At 42.0% G+C, this 20,107-nt stretch overlaps 1 protein-coding gene across 2 annotated transcripts in view; it reads right to left on the bottom strand.

Moving 5' to 3' along the window:
• LOC142748788 (tetraspanin-11-like) overlaps positions 1-20,107 on the bottom strand; it is a 131,317-nt gene that overhangs the window by 102,398 nt on the left and 8,812 nt on the right. The window lies entirely within an intron of this gene.

The following is a 20,107-nucleotide window of genomic DNA, read 5'->3' as shown; positions in this document are numbered from 1 at the left end:
TGTCTTTTATCTATCTATCTATCTATCAGAAACAGAGGAAAAGCAATGATCTAGCGCAAGGTAGTTTTAAAAGGAAACACGGTTCCAATTTTATTTTAGAAACTTCTTTAACCCCTTAAGGACGCAGCCTAGTCTTGTGCTTCTTCAAAAGAACTTGAACACTTCAGTCTTTGCCTGGGAGACACCTTGCTGATGCCGTATATAGAACTTGTGTCTTGTTGCTGTACTCAGTCTTGCCATTGTGGACCTGTGACATGAAACTGTCTTCTAAAACATCACCTTTGTAGCAGCGTTTGGCTGTTCCTCACCCAGTTTTAAACCTCCTACACAGCTTCTTCGGTTACAGCTAATGACTGTGTTTCAACCTACATATGAAAATTATGATCATTATCACCTGTTTGGTATAATTAGTTAATCAAACACCTGACTATTATCCTACAAAATCCATGACTTTCTGCAAGTGTACCTAGAAGAATTGATGCTGTTTTGAAGGCAAAGGGTGGTCAATCCAAATATTGATTTGATTTTGATTTCTCTATTTTGTTAATTGATAAAAAAACGTTTTTTTAAAAGCATTCCTACTTTGCAGCATTTTTTTTACAACTGCCTAGAGTTTTCCAAGCTTTTCAGGCTTGAGGCACCCGTAGAAATTTTTATTTCCCCAGGGCACCCCCACAAAATTTTTTTTACAAAAAGCCCAAAAAATTAAAAACACTACACTATTAGGATATGTGCACATAGTGTTTTTTGTATGGCATAAAAATCTGTCTCAAAATTCCTTCAGGAATTTTGAGTCAGATTTTGAATTGACAACGTTGCTTGATGCTTTTTTTTCTGCGTTTTTTTGCGGTGTTTTTTGCCCGGGTTTTTCTTAAGCCGTTAAAGCTAATGCAAAAACCGCATGTAAAAAAACACTCCAAACGAACGCCGCAGGTTTTTTCTGCCTTTTTCTACCTCCTATTCATTTCAATGGGAGGTCAGAGGTGGAAACCACTCGAAGACCATCAGTTGTCACTCACAGTAAAATGACCATCAGCCCCCCACTCACAGTATAATGACCATCAGCCCCCTACTCACAGTATAATGACCATCAGCCCCCCCACTCACAGTATAATGACCATTAGCCCCCCACTCACGGTATAATGACCATAAGCCCACCACTCACAGTATAATGACCATTAGCCCCCCACTAACAGTATAATGACGATCAGCCCCCCACTCACAGTATAATGACCATCAGCCTCCCACGCACAGTATAATGACCATCAGCCCCCCACTCACAGTAAAATGACCATCAGCCCCCCACTCACAGTATAATGACCATTAGCCCCCCAACTCACAGTATAATGACCATTAGCCCCCCACTCACAGTATAATGACCATCAGCCCCCCACTCACAGTATAATGACCATCAGCCCCCCACTCACAGTATAATGACCATCAGCCCCCCACTCACAGTATAATGACCATCAGCCCCCCACTCACAGTATAATGACCATAAGCCCCCACTCACAGTATAATGACCATTAGCCCCCCACTCACAGTATAATGACCATCAGCCCCCCACTCACAGTATGATGACCATCAGCCCACCACTCACAGTATAATGACCATCAGCCCCCCACTCACAGTATAATGACCATCAGCCCCCCACTCACAGTATAATGACCATCAGCCCCCCACTCACAGTATAATGACCATCAGCCCCCCGCTCACAGTAAAATGACCATCAGCCCCCGCTCACAGTAAAATGACCATCAGCCCCTTACTCACAGTAAAATGACCATCAGTTCCCACTCACAGTATAATGACCATCAGACCCCACTCACAGTAAAATGACCATCAGTTCCCACTCACAGTATAATGACCATCAGCCCCCCACTCACAGTAAAATGACCATCAGACCCCACTCACAGTAAAATGACCATCAGCCCCCCACTCTCAGTATAATGATCATCAGCCCCCCACTCACAGTATAATGACCATCAGCCCCCCAACTCACAGTATAATGACCATCAGCCCCCCTCAGAGTAAAATGGCCATCATCTCCCCCAGTAAAGTGACCATCAGCCCCCCACTCACAGTAAAATGACCATGACAGACATGAATAGCAGAATGAATACTTCCGCAGCGTTAATGGCTCCTCTCGGTCAGACGGGAAGTGGTGGCTGGTACTTGTAGCAGATGTCTGTTACAAGGAAAAACCTTTTTTTTTTTTTTAGGGCAGTGGATGAGTGGAGTGTTGCGACACCCCTTGACGGTTCTCATGGCACCCCAGGGTGCCGCGCCACCCCAGTTGGGAACCACTGGCCTAAACTTGTGCCCATTACTGTATATATATACACTACCGTTCAAAAGTTTGGGGTCGATTTGTATTTGAAATAAGAATTTTCTCCTTCAAACTTTGCTTTCGTCAATTTGCAGCAATTCCAGCATTGCAGACCTTTGGCATTCTAGCTGTTAATTTGCTGAAGTAATCGGGAGAAATTTCACCCCACGCTTCCAGAAGCCCCTCCCAGAAGTTGGATTGGCTTGATGGGCACTTCTTGCGTACCATACGGTCAAGCTGCTCCCACAAGAGCTCTATGGGGTTGAGATCTGGTGACTGCGCTGGCCACTCCATTACAGATAGAATACCAGCTGCCTGCTTCTTCCCTAAATAGTTCTTGCATCATTTGGAGGTGTGCTTTGGGTCATTGTCCTGTTGTAGGATGAAATTGGCTCCAATCAAGCGCTGTCCACAGGGTATGGCATGGCATTGCAAAATGGAGTGATAGCCTTCCTTATTCAAAATCCCTTTTACCTTGTACAAATCTCCCACTTTACCAGCACCAAAGCAACCCCAGACCATCACATTACCTCCACCATGCTTGACAGATGGCGTCAGGCACTCTTCCAGCATCTTTTCAGTTGTGCTGCGTCTCACAAATCTTCTTCTGTGTGATCCAAACACCTCAAACTTCGATTCGTCTGTCCATAACACTTTTTTCCAATCTTCCTCTGTCCAATGTCTGTGTGCTTTTGCCCATATTAATCTTTTCCTTTTATTAGCCAGTCTCAGATATGGCTTTTTCTTTGCCACTCTGCCCTGAAGGCCAGCATCCCGGAGTCGCCTCTTCACTGTAGATGTTGACACTGGCGTTTTGCGGGTACTATTTAATGAAGCTGCCAGTTAAGGACCTTTGAGGCGTCTATTTCTCAAACTAGAGACTCTAATGTACTTGTCTTGTTGCTCAGTTGCGCAGCGGGGCCTCCCACTTCTCTTTCTACTCTGGTTAGAGCCTGTTTGTGCTGTCCTCTGAAGGGAGTAGTACACACCGTTATAGGAAATCTTCAGTTTCTTGGCAATTTCTCGCATTGAATAGCCTTCATTTCTAAGAACAAGAATAGACTGTCGAGTTTCACATGAAAGCTCTCTTTTTCTAGCCATTTGGAGAGTTTAATCGAACCCACAAATGTAATGCTCCAGATTCTAAACTAGCTCAAAGGAAGGTCAGTTTTATAGCTCCTCTAAACAGCAAAACTGTTTACAGCGGTGCTAACATAATTGCACAAGGGTTTTCAAGTGTTTTCTAATCATCCATTAGCCTTCTAACACAGTTAGCAAACACAATGTACCATTAGAACACTGGAGTGATGGTTGCTGGAAATGGGCCTCTAATCACCTATGTAGATATTGCATTAAAAACCAGACGTTTGCAGCTAGAATAGTCATTTAGCACATTAACAATGTATAGAGTGTATTTCTGATTAATTTAATGTTATCTTCATTGAAAAAAACTGTGCTTTTCTTTCAAAAATAAGGAAATTTCTAAGTGACCCTAAACGTTTGAACGGTAGTGTATCTATATATATAATGCCATAAACAATCATGCGGCAATTATGACAAAAAGCAGCATTTGTGCCCTTTACTTAGACATTTAGTCTGCTGTGCATGATATTAAATACCATACCACCAGTATAATATTTAGTCATAAATTGATGTAGATATTTGTGACATATCTTCATTTTTGTAAACTGCCATGGAGGAGCTGATGGCCAGCATCAGAACGGAGTGAAATGCAGGAAAAACAGCTCCCCTGGTACAACCACCCGTCTTATATAATACCTTGTATACATCTGTCTTCATCAGGAACAAGACCCACTTTCTCCCAATCAGTGGTGGTCCCAATTAGACATCATAAGACTAATCTTATTAAAAAAGGGTTTTCCCCAAATCATAGAATGGGTGATAAATTGCTAAGCACTGGGACCCCCACCGATCGTGAGAACAGGGGTCCCGAACCCCCCGTTCCTCCTCACTACCGCACCTCCTCACTATGGGGGAGGGGCAGTGAGGAAGATCCATGGGTCCGGGACCCTCATTCTGATGATTGGTGGAGTCCCCAGCGATCAGATCTGGGTAATACCCCTTTAAATAAATTTGTTTTACTGGAACACCCCTTTGATTGTGGCAAAACTTCTCTAATAGAATGTAATCCTTTATTCAGGACTATTAGTGCCTATTCAGACAAGGGATGCTGTCCTAGTGTAGAACTGACATGAACTAACTGGATGTTAAAAACTGACGCACAGAACGCCGGCTGACACAATAATGATTCATCTCAGAGGGAAAATCGCCACTTATTCCCTGAAGAGACACTGACGAGTTTTATGATGATCCTCTGAATACAGCCTTAGGAATTAGCCGGCGCAGAAAAATCTTACAGTCCCTTTAAGGACCAGAAATATTTTTAAATATGACTTTGACGCCATCTTTTTTTAATTATTTTTTTCAGAACGAGTTGTATTTTTTATTTAATTCATTTTTTATTTATATTATGGGGGCAAAGCAGGAAAAGAAACAATTCTGCCATTGGGGATTACCTCCATAATAATGCATCCGATGGAACATGGCGCATTGAATCCGTGTGAAAAAACCTCCACAGGGGTATAGCTACAGGGAGGGGTAGCTGGTGGGACATGTGTATATACATAGAGAGGGACGCCACCTGCACCAATAGTAAAGTTTGAATAATAACGAGGATACATAGTATTTTGGCAGTAGACTCCATGGTGGAAGATAGTGGAACCACCGCCTGCAACTTTGCTGCGGCTGGGCAAGATGATGATCGGGCTGCTGAACCGCAAATTCACAAATGCACATCAGCATACTTTGTGGTAAAGGGCAAAAAACAATATCTTTGCCCTGGGTGGCAGGAATCCTAGCTATGCTTTTGACTTCCATATATGAAGCTGGAGACATGGGCCCCATGCGCACGACCGTGTCCATAATCATGGTCATCCGCATTTGCGGACTGTGCTCCCATTATAAAGTATGGGAGCACGATCCGTAAAATTAAAAAAATAGGGCATGTCCTATATTTTACGGAAGGTTTCTCCCTCTCAGACCACTTCCTGTAAATTTACGGAAAGGTGTCCGTCAGCCATAGAAATTAATGGGTCCGTAGTTACGAAAGCTACGGTCGTGTGCAAGGAGCCATACCAAGGCACAGTATGAACCTAACAATTTCTACAGGTGCCTCATTACGGCTCCATACAACTTGTTTCGAGTTGTGTGCATGAGGCATTACATTTCTGATATACGCATCGCAAATAAACCCCCTTATCTTCATATTTCACTGACCCAAACACTTGTGCTGTGCTACAAATGTGGATTTATTAGTCCTAATTTTCGAGCCCCTCTATGTTAAATGTGGCCTGTCAGCTTAAAAGGTGACACTAATTAAACTACTGTCATCCGCCAGCTGTCCGTGTGATACCTCCAGGAACAGACTCGGGACATCCAGGTGTAAGAGGAAAGACGCATCGAACTAAAATTCAAAACAAGGAAGCTTTAATTTCGGGTTTAATTGCTGTCAATATTGAATGGGGGCAGTGCAGGCGCACTTTACAACCAGAACATTGACGCTAATTCACATTTTGTTATATGGGAAGTTATTTATAGTCATATTCATAGCTGATGATGTTTGTATATCCCTACAATAAAACATAACTGTACAGAAAAGGCTGCGACTATTAATGACATGCCTAAGTATTAATCTACTCTGATATAATAATCAGCAGCACACACGCTCCATTTTCAGCTCCTTAGTCGGAATTATTTTGAGTAGGGGAAACAGCTGACTACCAAACCGCCGAATAAAGGCATATTTTGTAAAATATTAAATTGGTCATCCACCTTCAGACAACTTTAACGTAATTAAGTCTTGATGGATATTAGCTTCTACTTTATTTCTTTTTGTGAATGAGCTTAAAAATAACTATTAAAGTCACAGAAAAAAAATCATAAAATAGAAGTCGGCCTGGCGATCAGCTGATCACTGGGGGTTCGGCTTTTCTCGTCCCTCTGTTATCACCAGGGGAAAGCTTCTTCTGGCCAAATATACAATTAAATGGTCAACCCTGTAAAGCATGGACGCACCAGCTCCGCCAAAGAAGGGGTAAGGTCACACGTAGCGTAGATACTGCGGATTTTCCGCAGCGGATTTAGTTGCAGAAAATCCACAGCATAATACAGTAGCAGCAGAGTGGATGAGATTTAAGCAAATCTCATCCACACGCTGCGTAAATTCTGAGCAGAAAAAAAACGCTCAGAAATTGACCTGCGTTTTTTTAAGTCGCAGCATGTCAATTGTATTTGTGTAATCGCTGATCATTTGTTGCGGGTTTTCCCCATTAAATTCAATGGGGAGGTAAAACCCGCAACAAATAGCAGATGTTGCATTTTGTGTGGCGATTCCACCACAAAAAATGCAATACTTACCCAGAACTCTGTGTTTCTTCGCCCAGGCCGGCCTCCTAAGATGACGTTTCTTCCCATGTGACTGCTGTAGCCAATCACAGGCTGCAATGGTCACATGGGATGAAAAGTCATCCCAGGAAGCCGATCAGCAGGACGGTGGGGGGACGCGTCGCCATGGCTACGTAAGTGTCAAACTTTTGGTGCGGTTTTTCGGCCGGAATTCCCTGTGGCGCATAGGGCGGATATGCTGTGTGCTACCGCTCTGTGTTGTGGCTGAAGTGTGTGATTTCTGACCATGAATTATAGAAACAGCGTTGAGCCTCGTTGTTTCCGTAACTCTCATAGTAGTGAATGGCGGCTACGGAAGCAGCATTGCATGCGAGCTACGCTGTTTCCAGAATTCATTTTCAGGAATTACACGCTTCAGCCACAACACAGAGCAGTAGAACGGGGTTTAGGGGGCCCCGTTCTAGAGATAGGTGCGGGTCCCAGAGGTGGGACCCGCATCTATCTGACATTTATGACATATCCACAGGATATGTCATAAATGTCTCTGATGGGAAAACCCCTTTAATCTCTGGTAGGGCTTAATAGGAGCAGGTAAAACTTACAATATGGTAGTTTTTAAAATTCCCTAGGAGAGCTAAGAAAAAAAACATTTAAAAAATAGTTGAATAAACTTTTAGTTTCCTGCCAGAAGGAAATAAACAAAAATGAAAAACAAAAAATGGCTGCAGCAGGAAGGAGTTAAATAAGAAAAGCTCAAAAATTAACAATTCGTTGCAAAAGTCTGTAAACGAATGCAATTAGATAACGACATAAAAATGGAATGTTTTATTTGTACATAACTTAAATCTTATATTCAATTTTCTAAATACAAATATCATTCACCATGTATCATATAATCAAGGCAAGTGCATCCAATATGATGTGAAATAGTAACCCCCATAAGACATATTGCCAATGTAGAAAGGTACGCACTGCCCCAGGACTATCCTGACTTTTAAGGTTCGTGGCATTTGAATTATTACCCAGTATCGGACTTGCTCACCAGACTACCAATGGAATAAAAATAGGACATGCAAATGTTCTGTATAGATGGAGAATGATTTTTTTTCGGTATGTTATAAGCTTTTTTTGTTTTATATAAAAAGTTTTTTGAAAAAGTCTACTAGTATAGTATTCATAAGGTGTCAAAAAGATTGTCCGCTTTTGACAATCCCTACATGTTAGATTTTCTCTTGGCAATAAGCAGATCAGTTTCCCCCTGCTTGAAACCCCAGCGATCAACCGTAAACTGTGGGGAAACCTGGCAGTAAGTGGTTCATTTCCCTGCAGAGCCCCCACAGGGAAAATGTAGGATTACACAGTGCCCATTCATACCAATGGGTTGTCTGTATAATGTACGACAAGACAGGTCTGGCCAAAAGATGTGGATCTTGAACAGAGGACCCCCCTCTATTCATTCAGAATTCCCTACTAGGATATATGGAAACTTTTCAAACCCCTTTAATAAAAAGGAAATAAATAAATGGTAGATCTCCCCCCTACCTACCCACCTATTACCAAACATACCCAAGGTGTAAAATAATGTGACACCTGAATGTGTGATAAACACTTGACTCATGATCCAAAATGTTAGGTGTTTATAGCTACCAATAGGGACCGACGCCTACCAGATATATTCTGTGGATATCCCCGGGGGTGGCATCCGGCCGGTCCACCTGGTTCTCCCAAACCGGTTATTAAAATTACAGGCGGTACGCAGAACCAGGCTGAAGTAGGAAACCGGAACCACGGAACTGCACTCAATATTATCCGCGTCCTTAGGATATGGATGCAATTGATTTGTCTATCGCTGCCAGGCGAGGCACAGGATGCATTCAGCGCTTCAGCGATGATGCAATCGGCACGATGACATCATTGCGCCGCTGCATCGTTCTGCTGAAGGAGGCCTGGCATCGCTGAAGGATGGCATGGGAACGGGGATAGGTACGCGTATAATTTTCTATTTTCTTTTACTGTGGGCAGTGTTGGGGACCCTAGCTACAGGGGGCACTAGTTACAGGGGACTCTATAGGGGTCCCTAGCTACAGGGAACCATATAGGGGCCTCTATCTACAGGGCACTATATAGGGACCCTAACTACAGGGGACTATATAGGGGCCCTTACAGGGTACGCCACAGGGGACATTATCTACAGGGAACGTTACAGGGGGAACTATCTACAGGGAACACCACAGGGGGCCCTATCTGAAGGGAATGATAGAGGGGGCCCTCTCTACAGGGAACGCCAAAGGGGGCCTTATCTACAGGGATTGCCACATGGGGCCCTATCTACAGGAAACACGACAGGGGCCCTATCTACAGTGAACGCTACAGTGGGCCCAATCTACAGGGGAAGCTACAGGGGGCCCTATCTACAGGGGATGCTACAGGGAGCACTATGTACAGGGGGCACTATGTACAGGGGGCCCTATCTACAGGGGGCTCTATCTACAGGGAACGCTACGGGGCCCTATCTGTAGGGGGCCTTATCTACAGGGGACACTGCAGGGGGCATTATTTACCGGGGACGCTATAGGAGGGCCCTATCCACAAAGGACTCAGGGGGGCCCTATCTACAGGGGACTAAGGGGGTCCTATCTACAGGTGACTCTTTGGGTGCCCTATCTATAGAAGGTCCTATCTACAGGGGGCACTACCTAGAGGGTGCACTCTTTACAGGGGACACTACATGGGGCACTATCTACAGGTGGCATGTTTACAGCCTGTAGACTACTGGGGGCACTATCAACAGGGGCCACTATCTACAGGGGCCACTATTTACAGGGGACTCTATGGAAGGCACTATCTACATGGGACTCTATGAGGAGCACTATCTACAGAGGGCTCTTTCAGGAGCACTATCTACAGAGGGCTCCATGAGGGGCACTATCTACAGTGGGCTCTATGAGGGCCACTATCTACAGGGGGCATTGTGAGTGGCACTATCTACAGGGGCACTGTGTGTGTGTTGCATTACCTTACAGTGTTTGACACAATTTTATTCATGGGCACAGTGTATGGTACTATTATATACAAGAGCTCATTGTGTAGCATTATTATAGTCAGGGGCACAGTGTATGATACTAATATATACAGGAGCATAGGGTGAGGCACTATGAGAATTTTATCTTCATTTATAGGTGCGGAAATGTTGAAAAAGTGAGCTCCCGAAGACATCTAAGCGGCAAACTCTGCAGAAATGGGTCGTGGCCAGGAAGCGTCATCATAGAGGTCTAGACCAGATTAAAAAGAAAAGAGAAAAAGAACGACTCTAATCTGAGACGACGTCTCCTGTGAGTCACTAAATTTAAATGTTTATTCTTCCAGTGACTGATCAGTACTGTAGTCACTGTATAATCTGCATTTAAATGATGGGTGTATTTTTCTTTTTTGTGAAACAGCAACTCCCAGCATATCCTTACCATTGTTCAGGTTATACTGGGAGCTGTAGATTTATGCCATATATGGCAGGGGTTAAACTGAATTTGCAAATGATTTCTGTACTGAGCTGTATTTGTGCTGGTGCTGTATGTATGTACTGAGCTTGGTTCCGGTGCTATATTTATGCACTGATCTTGGTTCTGAGGCTGTATCTATGTACTGAGGTTGGTTCAGGGGCTGTATATATGTACTGAGCTTGGTTCTTGTGCTGTATATATGTACTGAGCCTGGTCCTGGAGTTATACACATCACAACAACCACGCCCATTAGATATATACAGCACCAGAACCAAGCTCAGCATATAAATACAGAACCAGAACCAAGTTCTGGTACTGTGTGTGTATATATATATATATATATATATATATTAAGCTTTTCTCTGGTGATGTATTCATGTACTGAGCTTGGTTCTGGTGTTGTATATATGCACTGAGCGTTGTTCTGGTGCTGTATTCATGTACTGAGCTTGGTTCTAGTGCTGCATATATGTACTGAGCTTGGTTTTGGTGATGTATTTATGTACTGAGCTTTGTTCTGGTGCTGTATTTATGTACTGAGCTTGGTCCTGGTGCTGTATTTATGTACTGAGTATTGATCTGGTGCTATGTCCTGTATATGCACTGAGCTTGGTTCTGGCTCCATATTTGTGCATTAGCCCGGGAGATTTGTCCTGGCTTACTGTGCACGCCGCTCTGTCCTCCACACTTCTCACACTGCACAGTGTAAGTAAATGGGCTGAGTACGCTAAGTATATTGAATGTGTGCATATAGGTCTATACGTAATGGGTGAGTTTAATATAATGCGTGTCGGCAGGTAGGTATGTATGCTTATTTAGATATATACATAATGTGGAAATCCAGTTAAACATTCTGGACAGGTACTTTCTTAGAGTCTACTTTAAAATAGGGGGTATTTGGAATATTGTAATTGTTTTATTTGATCTTCAGAATCATTTTCCATGGAGCGATACACCGCAAAACGCTGTGACCCCCCCCCCCCCCCCCCCTCCATCGGAACGTATGTCTTTGTCTGCAAGACAGGGAACCTGTTGTTAAAAATTTGAATCATAAATGTAAGAAATGGGAAAACCCCTTTAACAGAATGAACGTATTGTATATGCTTCGGCTTTCGGCAGTCAGGGAGACAATACCGCATACAGGAATATCAATATTGCTGGAGCACTCCGTATCATTAATTAAATTCATTCATAACACTAAAAGGTTTTAAGCAGTTCAGTAATCTCGGCTGATTCCAGCGCTCCTGTTCTTAAATGAACCCGAAATTATTCCGCTCCAGTCAGCTGTTTTTGGATTTTCTTTTCACCTTTTTTGCAGATCAAGGCGCAATACGGAATTTAATAATAAACTTTGCCACAACTTGAAGTTATTCTCACCGCTGTTTCAAACCGTATAGAATCCTACAGGGTTAGGAGGTCCTTTAAGAATTGTCATGTACACCAGATAGGGTCTACATCGAACCTATTCTGTAGCTAACCGTGAAGAATTAATACAGTAAGTAAATTGGAAAGTTGTATATCATTTCATTATACAAAAAATAAAATTAGTTTGCTGAAAATGGAAAAACCCCTTTAAGTATTGTCTTTTATGGAGAAGAGAAGTCCTGAAATTTCTGCTTCAATTATACAGTATATGAGGTGTGCAGTGTTCAATGGCGCTGGATTACTTTTTGGGCTCACAAATCAAGAGAGATTTGCCATGATTGACATGACGCTCCACTTCTCCAATAAGTTCAGTAACATTTGTGGCAAGATACAGTGTTTATCCTAGATCATAGCTGCGGAGGTTCTTCAAGAGTTGGGTGGGCATTATAAGATTTGTCACATTGCACTACTTCAGATAGAACCAGTTATATATTAAAAGGGCAGAGCTTGATGTCAATAGGTTTTGTACTATGCCCATAAGCTGATATTTATTGGGTTTCGCCATGGGAAGAGGCTTTGGGTGAGGATAGAACTGGGTCGGAGTGAGTGGAGACATGGAGTGGGCTACCTGGGCCAACTTGTGAATGAAGCACTGGGAAATTTGCTCCACGGTCAGTTCAGACTGGGCAAGAGGACCAGTTTAATATCATCCGGGCAATCAGATCTTACATTGTTATAGGTTATACATCACCAGAATGATATTACTCAACTCCACATTTAACTGGATCACAGAATATTTTATAGATTGACTTCCCTTCTAAAATACAATATGATTTCCATCGGTCACTGCAGTCATTAGTCACATGTAGATAGGAGGCAGAAGTCGGTGGAATGTATTACGTCGTATCTCCTGATATTCGCAATGAATTGTTCTGACTATTCTATTCCAGACGCCGGGAGCCATCACCAAATAGTGCACTAAACAGAACAGAAATGTTTTATATGCGTGTCAAGTGATATTCCTTACTGTGCCATTAAAATAGATGGACTAAAACAGGTCTCCTTCTGCCTTTGGGCTCAGTTCTTTAAAAAGAAAGATGGGAAAACATCCATTGACCACATTTCCTTATGCCGAGTCCGGCATGTACAATTATTCAGGAGGTCTATTTTTACTTGTTTGGTCTGAAATCTCGGTATTATTATAAATTTACTTCCAGAAATGACTTTTATTACATGTTTAGAGCTCGGAAAGATCTTGAGAACGAGCAGGTCATGGTCCCAGTCGGTAGGTGGTCATGAAGAAAGTCCCTTTCAAGACCGGGTTCACATAGCTTAAACATTAAACTGGCCTTATTGGCCCGTAATACAGAGCCCATAGACTACTATACACTAATATTCTGTTCTGGGCCCATACAATAGCTCTGTGTGCCTCTAGTGTTAAAGGGGTTGTCCGAGATTTAATGACTTTGTGTTAATGCTTGTAATTTATAAATGTAAATACATTTGTAATATACTTACATTTCCAAAGTGGCCCCGTTTCCAGATCCTGCCGTGGGGAACTTGACGGGTGACGTCACTCTCTGCTCTGGCTCTGGCCGCTTTGTTGATCTTGAATTCTTTGCCGGGTATACGACACGTCACTTGTCACGTGGTGTATATCGGCTTGTTCTGCTTCACAACCCGTAACGCGCATACGCTGTCACTGATGTTCTCGCAGTCCCTGCTGTTCTCGAGATAACAGCAGGGGCCACGCATGCGCGTTACAACAGAACGAGCCGATATACACCACGTGACAAGTGATGTGTCGTATACCCGGAAATGAATTCAAGATCAACAAAGCGGCCAGAGCAGAGAGAGACGTCACCCGTCAAGTACCCCACGGCAGGATCTGGAAACGGGGCCACTTTGGAAAATGTAAGTATATTACAAATGTATTTACATTTATAAATTACATGCATTAACACAAAGTTATTAAATCTCGGACAACCCCTTTAAGCTGTATCACAGAGATTACTTCTAAGGGGGGGAATACGGTGCTTCATGAAAATATCTTCCACATGGAGACAGCAGGGGAAAATGTTACAGAAGAATAGGCTGGTCTGGATGGACCTATGTCTTTTTTCAGCGTTCCATACTATGAAGCTAATGGGTAAAATAAGACATTCGATATGATTTAGGAAATATTCTAGGTTAGCGTCCTTTAAAGTGTAAGTTCTGACCATGGACAGAGAATACCATGTTAAACTCTCAGACAATTGAGTATCTGAATCAGTCGCGTACACAGAAGCCCCATAGCAAAACCCAGAATGTGCCTCACTCAACACTGAGAGCTCTGTCAAATCGACGACACAGGGGCGTAACAAGTTGGAGCCGGGCCCCGTGCTGGGTCCAGTACCACCCTATACCCCGATCGGACATTCAATTTAAAAAAAAATAATTTGCTCACCTTATTTCTTACCAGGGGGGGCCCTTCCTGGATTCCCCCAGGCTGCCACATCAAGCCACGGCACATGCAAGGTCCAGGACGTTATAAGTCATGCAGCGCGCATCCTCTTTGCGTGCTGTCACATACAAGGTCCTGATGCTGCTCACGTCAGGACCTTGTATGTGCCACAGGGCAGATCTTTGCCGGGGCCTGATGTGGCAGCCTAAGGGGCTCTGGGCCAGACAATGGCGGACTACCTTCTTTTCTTGGCCCAGTTGCAGTTGCTTCCCCTGTAACCACGATTGTTACGCCACTGGTATTATGATCCTACGTTAAGGTCCACTATTTAATTTTTAGATTATATGTTGCTTTTATTTCATAATATATCTGCAGAGCGGTGCTCTGTTTTTCTGACTTGATCAACCATATACAGTTGTCTCTTTAGTTACAATATTAATTGGTTCCGGGATGACCATCGTACGTCGAAAATATTGTATTTTGAGGCTATAACTCTATGGAAAACTAGTATTAGGTTTCAAAGGCCCCTAAATGTCAACCAAAAATACATAACTGATGCAGATAAAACAAGTTCATATAAGGCCGAATGCACATGTTGCGTATTACGTGCGGTTTTGCCGCGCGTATTCGCACGCGGCAAATCCGCAGCATAATACAGTACCAGCAAAGTCTATGAGATTCCAGACAATCTCATGTCTACGCTGCAGTATTTTTCGGGACGTAAATTGACCCGCGGTGCGTATTTTCAGAACCACAGCATGTCAATTTATCTTGCGATTGCGCTTGCGAATTCTATCCCTGTAGTTCTAAAGAAATAGGCAGCAAAACCCGCAGCATGAAAACGCAGCTATTTACGCAGCAAAACGTAAAAACCACACCGAAAAAATGCATTAAAAAAACACACTTTCGGGTGCATATTTTTCATGCAAATTTCTTGCGGTTTCCTGCAGTTTTGTTGCGTATTTTCTGCAGCAAAATTCGCAACATGTACAAGTAGCCTTAAAGTCAGAAAAAACTCCTGGACGCTGGGGAATCAAGGACAGGAGCTTCTGTATAGTACACAGTGTACCTCAAAAATAAAATGGGGGCGCGCTCACGTGGTGTCCAAAAGAACAACTCAATACTGGCAGCTTCAGGTTCAGTTCACCCATGCCACTTCATAGGGCCGGTTTGTGCCCCCTTTCCGCTATTGGCCCTTCTGGGTGTTTCCCTAACTGTGCTCAGTCCGCTCTGGTGGTTTTCTAAGAGGGATCAGGGATTACAGTTTGGTGTTCCCTTTAAACGTTTTTAAATCGTTTTTATTTCTATTCTTATCGCAAGACTTGATTAATTAAAACCTGCATTCTGGAAATGTGATGTGTAATTATCTAACTCTTTGTTAATTTGTCATTCATCCATTATTTGAAGCTGTTTCTGTCAGGAATCTTCCAAAACATAACTGACAGGACTAATGCAATTGAGATCTTTACAGCGTGCTGAAAAGCATCGAAATTCTCCATGACAAGAGCGGCGGATGTCACAGATCAAATCCAGATGCAGCGCAGAGTAATTACAGGCCTCTTTATTCTCGCTGTGTATCTGCCTGCAATTGACCAAAATTACTATTCTAATACATTTGGGAGAAAAACGTATCTAACAATTGGAATTGCCGGTGGCTATGCTCTCCTGTTCTCCTGTTCTCCTTATATCTTAAAAACAGATCTTTTGCATTACTGGACATCACAGAAAGTCAGTGTTAAAGAGGACCCGTCACCTCTCCTGACTTATCTGTCTTAGTAAATACATGTATTCCCATAATATAACAATTCTTGAACCTCTTAGAACTTTGTTTTGTGTCATTCCTCTGTTATTCCTCCTGGAAATGTATGAATCAATTGATACTGGGTGTTTCCGTCCCCTTGTTAATGGAGAGTGTCTCTATGCAGGCGGACACTGTCCAATTAGTGCTGATTAGGCCCTTTCCCTACAATAAAACCTTAAAGGGGTTTCACAGGATTAGACATGGCTGCTTTCTTCTAAATACATCACCTGCCATATTCACTTCAATGGAGCTGAGCTGCAATACCAGAGACAACCTATGCAGAAATGTGGCGCTATTTCCTAAAGAAAGCAACTATGTTTTTCTAATCCTGTACAACTCCGTTAACCCTTAATTGACTTGTCCGGTTTACAAAACCAATTTTAAAATGCCCTATTACAGAATTCTACGTTATTGAAGGCAGTCCACCATTCAGGACCCTCATCTATTATCCAGAGCAGAGAGTTGCTACAAAGAGCATCTCTCTCTCTCTCTCTCTCTCTCTCTCTCTCTCTCTCTCTATCTCTCCAAGTACATCTGAGAATTTCACGGGCAGCCCATTTATTTCAATTGGGACTGTGTAATGCTTTCTTTCTCCTATGGGGGCGCTGCATTGAAATTCATCACTTGCTGCCAGATACTCCCACAGATTACAGCTGATCTCGAGGAACCCGTCTAATATAAAGGGAATGTCCAAAGAACCCCTTTAACTTTACATTTCCTGATCAAATTTTTCATTTAAAGAATTTGAGATTTGCCACATGGATGATATGAAAAATGAATCTGAATGAATCTCTATATTAAGCTGTACCATATTGTACTGCCAGGCGCGACTGCCAAATAAAAAGTAAAACAAATCTGTCCATTAGCTAAAATGAGCTACCACTGAAGGCCTCTTGATAGAATACCCTTATTTTATTTCTCTCCTCCAGAAGTGTTGTGACATTATCCGATGAAATAAATGCACAACTGTAGCATTTTTGCTGCAACGCCTTATTATACAATGTATATATATATATGTTGATTGTTTCATTTTGTTGGAATGTGCTGTTCAAACTTTTGTGTTGTTTATGTGATTCATATATGTGGGGTTAGTGACTGCATCCATTCTTGATCTTGCACTCCTTCTATTCTGCGCTGGGTGATTTTAATTAGTTTAATGCTGGTTCCTACCAACCCCAGATATATGTAGGCTTAGTCCCAGTTCTGAGTGTATGTGCTGCGTAGTTTCCCATCACATAGAGGTCGCCTTGTTGTGGCAGGAGGGCTCACACAATTTGATCAAAATGTGTGCTAAGAACCTCCCTATTGTAAGTAGATTTAGCAGTAATGCATATTTATTTATATTTAGTGGCTTAGGTGACATTGGTGTTCGCAGTGTGCTATAGATTGTAGATAGATAGATAGATAGATAGATAGATAGATAGATAGATAGATAGATAGATAGATAGATAGATAGATAGATAGATAGATAGATAGATAGATAGATAGATAGACAGATGGATGGACAGATATGAGATAGATAGATAGATAGATAGATAGATAGATAGATAGATAGATAGATAGATAGATAGATAGATAGATAGATAGATAGATAGATAGATAGATAGATAGATAGATAGATAGATAGACAGACAGATAGATAGATAGATAGATAGATAGATAGATAGATAGATAGATAGATAGATAGATAGATAGATAGATAGATAGACAGATGGATGGACAGATATGAGATAGATAGATAGATAGATAGATAGATAGATAGATAGATAGATAGATAGATAGATAGATAGATAGATAGATAGATAGATAGATAGATAGATAGATAGATAGATAGATAGATAGACAGATAGACAGACAGACAGATAGATAGATAGATAGATAGATAGATAGATAGATAGATAGATAGATAGATAGATAGATAGATAGATAGATAGATAGATAGATAGATAGATAGATAGACGGACAGATATGAAATAGATCGATAGATAGATAGATAGATAGATAGATAGATAGATAGATAGATAGATAGATAGATAGATAGATAGATAGATAGATAGATAGACAGACAGACAGACAGACAGACAGACAGATAGATAGATAGATAGATAGATAGATAGATAGATAGATAGATAGATAGATAGATAGATAGATAGATAGATAGACGGACGGACAGATATGAGATAGATAGATAGATAGATAGATAGATAGATAGATAGATAGACAGACAGACAGACAGACAGACAGACAGACAGACAGACAGACAGACAGACAGACAGATAGATAGATAGATAGATAGATAGATAGATAGATAGATAGATAGATAGATAGATAGATATGAGATAGATAGATAGATAGATAGATAGATAGATAGATAGATAGATAGATAGATAGATAGATAGATAGATAGATAGATAGATGATAGATGCACATGATTTATGGCATGCAAAATTATGAGCGATTTTGGATTACTGAATACATTATGGCACTAGAGGCTTCAGCTGTAGATCAGGCTTTTTGCCAACACTTAATCTGTTTTTCGCGTTATAATCTTAGATTTCAACATAAGCATTTTTTTTTTAGATTATTACTAATTTGGCATTGGAAAAACCTGCTCAGAATTCGAAGCCAAAAACACAGTATAATGATTAATATTTATAAGAAAAAATACACTAAAGAAGGAATACAAAAGTAAGAAAATCGAGAAAAGTTAACAAAAAAAATTCTTCTGTGTCCGTTGTTTTTTAACCTTAGGCCTCATGCAAAAGTGCGGATAAATTGTGAACCCATTCATTTCTATGGCCCATATACACGACCGCGGTTTATACGGACCGTGCGGGAAGTGCAAAAACTCAGGACAAGTAATTTTACAGTCCGCAATTGCGGTCCGGTATTATTGAAATGAATGCACATCTTTTGTGTGTATGGTCAGTGATTGCGGATGACACTCACGGGCCGTGTGCATGAGGCCTTATACTTTTTTTTCCCCCTTACAATTGTAAGTTGAAATGCGATAATAATAAATAAAATAAAGCCTCCTACATAATTCTGTGGGGGTATCAATTTTATCTTCTTCTCCTTCTGCCCCTCCCAAATTTAGAGGATGTAAATAATAAGAATAAGAAGTAAAAGGGTATCACTCAGGCTGCTTTATCTACAGCAGAAACCAACTAAAGGCCCTATTACACCGGCCAATTTTGGCCGATGCAGCAGTCGCCGATCATCGAGTCATCGTTGATCGGCGCTCGTTCGCTGCTGTCACACGGAGCTATGGGTGGGGACAAGCGGACGTTACTCCGATCGCTCATCCCCATCCATTATTATCATGTCGGCAGCGCGTCTGTTTACACAGGGAGATGTGCTGCCGACAACGATAATATTTTACTTTTTTAGAACGATACGATCAGCAGATGATCGAGCGTTTGCTGGTTCATCTGCTGATCGCTGCCCTGTTTACACACGGCAATTATCGGCAACGATCGTTCTGTCCGATAATTGCCCAGTGTAAAGGGACCTTTAGTCTATGTCCTGTCCCCTCTCCCCATTATACTGGCTGTCCAGGAATTTACAGACAATTGGTAACTAGTTAAAACCTAATATTTCTGGTGGTTTGGGGTGGTTCAGGGGATAATGGAGGTGATTTAGGATAGAATTTAGGGAAGAATTCTTTAGAGGGGTCAGATCTCCTTTTGTTCTGATATAGAGCTCCAGATGCCCTGCTTCCACCACTGGGGGTAAATTCATGAGGATTTATACAGTTTCTATCAACCTTAATAATAAGTCAGTATGCATTGAGCTCTCCCTAGTGCCAGCAGAAAGAATTATGTTATTTAACTCTATTTCTCCTAAACTGCTCAGAGGAGGGTTACTAGGTACTTTGAAACCCACCCTATGTGCCCCCCCAGCTATAGTCAAAGGACTCTGAAAGATTTATACCATATATTCCCGTACTGTCCCAGGAGGAGCTGGCAATAGCAGACAGGAAGAGGAAGTTTTACCTGCTTATAGGCTGCTCTCCAGTAACTTCCCGGTTGCTGATAGTGGAGGAAAAGAGAGCATTGTGGGAGCAAGGAACAAGGAAGTGTATTGTCCTATAGTATGGGGTATTACACTATGGGGATTACTGTGAATATTTTAACCAGGGTTTAGCGTATCTGACCAGAGCCTTCTAAGGCTTCGTTCACATCTTTGTCAGGGTCCCGTTCCGACGTTCCGACGGAGCTTCCCATCAGAACAGGACCCTGACTGAA

The sequence above is a fragment of the Rhinoderma darwinii genome, chromosome 3, assembly GCF_050947455.1.
Source record: "Rhinoderma darwinii isolate aRhiDar2 chromosome 3, aRhiDar2.hap1, whole genome shotgun sequence".
NCBI lineage: Eukaryota > Metazoa > Chordata > Amphibia > Anura > Rhinodermatidae > Rhinoderma > Rhinoderma darwinii.
The sequence above is the reverse complement of the archived record's forward strand: the minus strand, read 5'-3'. Positions and strand labels throughout refer to the sequence as shown.